Genomic DNA, 7,110 nt, shown 5'->3' with positions numbered 1-7,110 from the left:
TCTAAAAAGACTGAGAATAATAAAGGGAAACAATAAGAAGGAGTTTATTCCAGCCTCCCTTCACTTGGGGCATGTGGTAGCCTAGTGTTTAAGGTGTTGGGCTACCAATCAGAAGGTTGTGAGTTTAATCCCTGGTCCATTAAGGTGCCACTGTTGGGCCCCTGAGCAAGGCCCTTAACCCTTAAACCTCAGTTGTATAAAAATGAAATAACATAAGTCGCTCTGGATATAAGGGCATCTGCCAAATGCTGTAAAAGTGATGTTAATGTCACATGAAAAGCAGAGAGAGATATGGCTAGCAATAAAAGTAATGACAGAACAGGAGTCCAGATGTTGTATTTTTGCACTATAAGACACCCACTTAAGCTTTTTATCCTACATTTAAACATGCTCATGTTGTGTTTTGAAACTGTATTTTGAACCATCAGTGCGTTGTAAGAAGCCCAAGTCGGCTTTTTTCAACATTCAGGTGTGTAAATCAGAGAGAAATATCTCACATTAAATAGAAATTAACAGAATAAATGATACTAACAAAAGTTCTCATCTGTCTTCCGTTTTGTCAGTCATGGAATCTCACAGGAGACTCAACGCCACGTTACTTCATAACTGCAGGGTCCGTTGTCTGTTGACCTTGGAGCTGTGAAGCAGCAGGGCTTTCCACTGGTGACTCTAACAAAGTAGCTAAAACATCGTTTCTGTAAATAGACTGTTTTTTCCATCAAGGTCCGAAAATAGTTGCATCCATTTAGGTGTATATAATAGTTGTACATAACCGATAGCTATAAGAATATAGGTGGAACAAATCATTAAATCAGTGTAATATCACGCTCATCAATAATTCATCTCTAATTACATGATTTGATGTGTATCAAATAAGATTTTAATTTGTGAGTCTCCTTATATGTAAATTTACACTCTTCTCACGAGCATTTGTAGGATATAAATAGTGTTCTTGTATAAATACTGAATTTCTTGTGTAGAAAGCAATAGTCTTCTGTGCATTATGGGATTCAGAGATAGCTGAGTGTGACATTTGCTGTGACACTGACATAAGCTTCGAGTGAGCTGATTGGCCAGCCTGGACTCAACCTTTTAGGTCATTGACCCACTGACCTTTTAGGTCATTAACATTAACCTTTAATTTATTCTTAGAAGGTGATAAACAAATTAAGAGAAGTATTTTTATTTTCGTGAACAAAACAAATGAATTCTTTCATTAATGCTAATATGGGAATCAGTCCAGTGATGTTCTATAAGGGGTCAATGAAAACCAAGTACCTTTATAGCTCTTAACTAACTGCAAACCCTGACAAAAAACAAACAAACAAAAAAGTGTACTCTCTGACTATTGACATTTTTTGATTCACCACTGAAATCTATTTTTATCTGCACACTGGGAAAAAAATAGTCCTAGAGATAAGCACCAAACTGATGATGCAGCTTATTCACAAGCAAGTGAACATGCATTATAAAGCTTTATAAATTGTAGCTGGGAACAATATCTGTATTCCTGTATAATACAGATTTGAATTTGGACCCTGGAATTAGAGCCCTGATCTTAACTGAAACTAAAACTAAAATCTTAACTAAAAAATAAGGCCATGATAAATCCATTTAAACCTAAAGTGTTTACTGTAACAATAAGTCAAATGACGGACCGACGTTAAAAAAATAATTTAGGGTCCCTACATTATGTAATAAAACTGGTTAACGTACCACACATTACATACACAGAAATGAGAGAACGCAGACCAAAGTGGTTTATTTCTCATACTTTATTTGCAGTATCATACAGTCAGTACAAATAACAATGGTTATATCTGAAGTTGTGGACTCAAGAAAGAGGAGGGCAAACCAACAGACACCATTACAAAGTTTCATTAAAGTCGATCATGGATCAGAATGTACAAGCACAGAGAGCGAGTGTGTTACATGGCATTTTAACATGCCATCATCAGAAAGACAGAGATTAAACCTTAGGTCACATATTCATCCTGATAATCAAATTATCCAGCAATCCTGCTTACTAAACACATATAAACGGATAGCGACAAAAAAACTAAAGAAAAAATAGGAAATCCAGGTGTGAAAGTAAAAAAAAACCTTCAGAATTTGTTTTAAAATTGTTTTTCTGCTTTTGGGCAGAAATAGTTTTAAATAAAATAGCTTTCATTTTAAAATGTTACTTTGGCAAAATAATAAAAAATAAAATAAAATCTGAGAAAAAATTAAATTTGCTTCTCTTTTCTGCATTTTTAGTACAAGGAAGAATTAATTTTAAAACATGTTCATTAATAAAATAACCTCAAAATTGATTCATTTATATCAAATATTTGTTTATTTTCAGAATTCTGATTTTACATTGACTTGAAATCTTTCTCCATATTAAATAAATCTTTATTTAAATCTGTAATTAATTATATTAATATTAAATCTGTCCTTTAGTTAAGATTTAGATTTTAAATCTGTCCTTTTTTGGGAAAATTTAATTTACAAATCTGTAATTTCGCTGAAATAAATTTTCAAACCTGACTTTTTGTGGTAAATGTTTACTTCAAAACTTTTTTCTGACAAAATTAGTTTTTACACTTGACCCTTTGAGTAGAATAGAACACCTTTTTATCACCTTTGGCACACTATATAATTCGTTTTAAAATCTAATTTAAAATGATTTAAAAGCCATTATTTAGATTCGTTTATTTATTTTCTAAACGTATTAAAACTAAGTTTATATATGGAAAGAATTGGTTGATTTTAGATTTTGAAATCTTTGGGGCAGAATCAGTACCATCTTCTCCTTTTCTCGAGTTATATAATCTCAAAAACTACAGAAGGAGAAATGAAATAATTAAATAGCTGGTTGTCTCTGACTCATCCTGAAGTGTACACAATTCTGCCAGTTGAAAAGTGGTTAAAGAGGCAGTGTCTTTTTTTTTTTAGAACAGAAGCTGTTTTCTTGTAGTGTTTGGCAGAGACGAGTGTGAGAAGAACAGAGCATGAGGGACAGACTTTGAGTAAAAAGAGCCAAAAGCATTTTCTCACACACATACACACACACACACACACACACACACACACACACACACACACACACACACACACACACACACAGAGGCACAGGGATGGTCTGATTGTTAGGTAAGGCAAGACTGGATATTCCATCACTTCAAAATGGTCGAACAAGCAAAGCAAACAACGCTGAAGAAAATCAGAAGGCAGTGGCTGCGCACATGGCTGAGGAACTGCACACACCACCACATTATCAGCACTGTAGTGGACTAATTATCTCCTCTGACTCCAGAGGCTCATACACACAAAGGAATATGGCTACATGTGTCTGCAACACAGTTTTTAAATAAACACTTCCATATGTGGTGGTGGAGACTTCACAGCTAGTGCAACACTGCTAACATCGGGCTCAGTAATCGGCTTGGCACTGCTGAGGGATGGCGGAGTGACGACAACCAAATGCACATGGAATAAATTATAGCATACGACTACAATGTATGGAAGCTTTTAAGTAAGCATTTCTGTAAACATTTTTCCTTCATTTAAGTCATCCTTACTTTCTTCTTGCTTGCTACATAAAAGCTACCACCCAGGCGGCTGAAAGCTAGCATCGGGTTTTCTCCAAGACATGTAAAGCGAGATTCTGCATCATCTGCAAACAGCTGCACCACAGAGCAGTATAACACACGACCAGGAGAGTGTTATTTGCCCTCTACCACATACGTTAGCTTACAGATGCACATGATTGGCTAGAATCGTTCTGATTGACAGAGGAGAGCATATGGACATCAAACTTAACAGTTTTGGCCATATGCAACCTTTTCTGTGTTGGCAATTTCATAATTCTGTTCAAACCAGACCAGTAGTTGCTTTTAATTATCATCTGGTGACCTCAAAACCTAGATAGATTGTGTAGATGACTTGATAGTTAGCTGGCTCTATCATAGCTTTAGTCACACAGGAAAGAAAATCTGCAGCCAATAGTGAATAAACAAGTCATACTCATAAATTATAATGTTCTAACTTGCTAAAGAGACATTTTGAGGAACGGGACATTATTTTATTTCAAAGGAAATTTACATCTACATCTCAACAAGACCTATATTTATCAATTTAATGAAAAAGTAAAAAAAAGTTTAAGTGGGTTGATACCTCAATGGTGATACCTGATTAGATTACGTCTTCCAATGAAATGGATTTGCTAAATGTTACCCTACCTTTAATATAACTTGTACTTTAACTATTAATCAGGAAAAGAAATGCTTTGGTGTGAAAGTGTAAGACTCCATCAGATTAATACTTTCTACCTGTCATTCTGCTTAGATAGGGAGAACTGTCTAATTACAATAATCCTATTCTGTTTGTGTGTAGAATCATGATGTATCATCTAATTACTAATCAGCCAAGTGCCAGTACATGACGATCAAAGGATGAAGCAGCTATAATGTTGTTATGGAGACTGTTACACTTCCCTATAGCTGGTGCTGAAAGTTAGCCTATATGAAGCTAATCTGTTTTCAGATCTTCCCTTAAGATCACATGTTAGAAATGTTACAAATTCCCTATACAGCTTAGTAGTGTGAAGAATCCATACAATATAAATATAAAGGACGAGACTTAAAGAAATTCGACATTTTCATTACTGTTAAGACCGACGGAGGACAAAAAACATTCCATCACATAAGACATCTTTTCGCCACATTAAGTCCATGCTGTGTGATCTGGAATGCTTCAGTCATCATGCACACTTTATGTATATATAAGTATATAAGAATATTCATACCGTATACGTGTGTCTGTTTTAGTAACGTTTCCATGTGCATACTTTTAGCATAATCAGCATGCACCTGGAAAAGCCGAGGCAACCGCAGGACCACAGCAGCCAATCAGCTCGCACTTTTACAACCAATCAACTCTCACAAACAATATAGCCTGTTCCAGACATGTTTGGAAAAACATGTGGGGTTGTTTTTTTAAGCGTCTGTGCTGACGTCCAACACACTGGCTGATTTTAAGCAGGTAAAGCTGTGATGTAAACCTTAGTACAGAAAAAGTTCAGTTACACAAAGATGTACAGTAACTGTATTTTTAGTTCTCTCACATACATACACTACTGTTCAAAAGTCTGAAATCATCACGGAAATGAATGTTATGTTAACAAATCCATCTAATTATAAAGCTAGAAAATAACCATCATATTACGTTGCACGCTTTACTTTTGGAGAAAGCTGTAAAAAATTGTCCGATTGAAAATATTCGCAATTTATTAATGCCCAAAATCCATATAAAGAAAGTTATTCACCTTAAGAAGATAGTTATTTTAACATTTCTAGAGCTCTGTGTATAAAACAATCCATGCTCAGGAATACGAATCTGTATTTTTCCTTGTCACTGTGGTGCTATCATGCATTTAAACATACATCATTTGAACCGTTAGTGTGTATCGGTACACAACTGGACCTTAAGGTTATGTGCTGGATACCATTTCATAAAACTCCCTAATCAGGAAATGTACAGTTTACTATCCTTTTTTTTTTGAGAGTGTAATATTTAAATGTCATGTCATGTGATTCCAAACCTTTGAGCAGTAGTGTATTATTTCATGTATATACAAGTATATAAAAGTTTAATCAGCAAGTAAGGAACAGGTAAGACAGACTAAAAAAGTTACTAAAACGATGCATAAAGCATTTGATAAATTTCCTAAAGTTAAAATTAGCTGATTGAAACTCGTGCAAGGACAGAAACCTGACAAAGATGAGTCTAGAAACCTGACATTTAGAGTCTAGAGAACTCTTTATCAGCTAAAGGTCATAAAAACACATTCAGTTGTTGGTATAAAAATTTTTACTTGCTATATTCTGTCTCTCTCTATCTCGCTCTATTTTTTTTTATATAACCTAAAAGTATTTACAAAATCATTAATACACTGTTGTAAGATTATATTGAATGATCGCTAGCAGGCCAGGAAGAAAAATGATTTGAAAGGAATCTAAAATACTAATAGAAAGATATCATTTTGTGATTGCAACAATATAATACTCTGGCGTTACTAAAAGTTTGGAGCATGCAACACGTCACGTGTGTTTGACAAGTACGCAAATGCATCATTCCATTTGAATTCATCATTATTCATTTCATTTTCAAAAAAAAAAAAAGAAAAAGAAAAATCAATATTTTTAAATTCCTATTAAAAATGCTTCAGCTTTGCCGTTTGTGTTAAACACACAGAAGATTGAATTAAAAAGACTTCAAGGTTTCGTCTTAAAAATGTAACACTAAACTGTTACAGCTAGACGAAGAAGCTGGACGAAATATGAACTGACCGTGATTTGGTTTTGCTATTTTACGTGCGGACCACAAAGTTATTAAGCAGCGTCATGTTAGCAATACTAACACAGAATAATGCGTTTAATAAAACCTACGTTAAAATCAAGGACTGAAATTGTATTGAATAGATATGATGTCGCCAGAAAAGGAAACTAGATGGATATGAATACTATAATACTATCTTTTCTTTGAGGTTTTCTTAAAATGTTTTAGTATCTGCTTCTGTGTCAAAGATCTGCATTTATTTAATGGTAACGCGAGCGCAGCTTTTACATATTTAACCTAGCCATACCGTATGTTATTAGGCCGATAGTCTAATTTTTAGTCATCATTTTACTTTGAATATCCGCACCAGTTCCAAGGTGAAGCTCAATATGCGCTCAAAAAAAAGCAAGACCACAAGCAAAGGTAACTGACATGTCAGTGGTGAAAATAATCAACGCACAGGTCTGAGAAAACCCCACTTTGTGCTTCCTGATTGGGAAGACTAGCATGGGTTAAACTATAAACACCAGGAAGCACAGGTTTTTGCATCTCTTACAGGGTTTCATGTTAAGAGAAATAAAGCGTAAACCAACACGCTTTATGATACTAAGTGGTCAGTTTAGTGTAAAAACACTCGTACTAGACAGCAACATCCGAGCGCTTTTACCTCTCTGACTGGCCTAAAATTAAAACGATGAACTGAATAATTGTAGAAATCCTATAAGAAAAGAATAGAAAATGTGTGGAGTTGAAATGTAAATTATTTTAGATATGACAAGGAAAAGA

The 7,110-nt window shown here is 34.5% G+C and overlaps 1 protein-coding gene across 2 annotated transcripts in view; it reads right to left on the bottom strand.

Moving 5' to 3' along the window:
- Positions 1 to 1,757: 1,757 nt before the first annotated feature.
- The window catches only part of prkcaa (protein kinase C, alpha, a), a 165,562-nt gene continuing 160,209 nt past the window's right edge, over positions 1,758 to 7,110 (bottom strand). For both annotated transcript variants that reach the window (XM_060868681.1, XM_060868682.1), the window contains one exon: positions 1,758 to 7,110. This exon is cut by the window's right edge and continues 231 nt beyond it. The gene's annotated coding sequence lies outside the window, so the exon portion shown is untranslated.

Source organism: Tachysurus vachellii, chromosome 4 (assembly GCF_030014155.1).
Source record: "Tachysurus vachellii isolate PV-2020 chromosome 4, HZAU_Pvac_v1, whole genome shotgun sequence".
Taxonomy (NCBI): Eukaryota; Metazoa; Chordata; class Actinopteri; order Siluriformes; family Bagridae; genus Tachysurus; species Tachysurus vachellii.
This window is presented reverse-complemented; position numbering and strand designations above follow the sequence as displayed.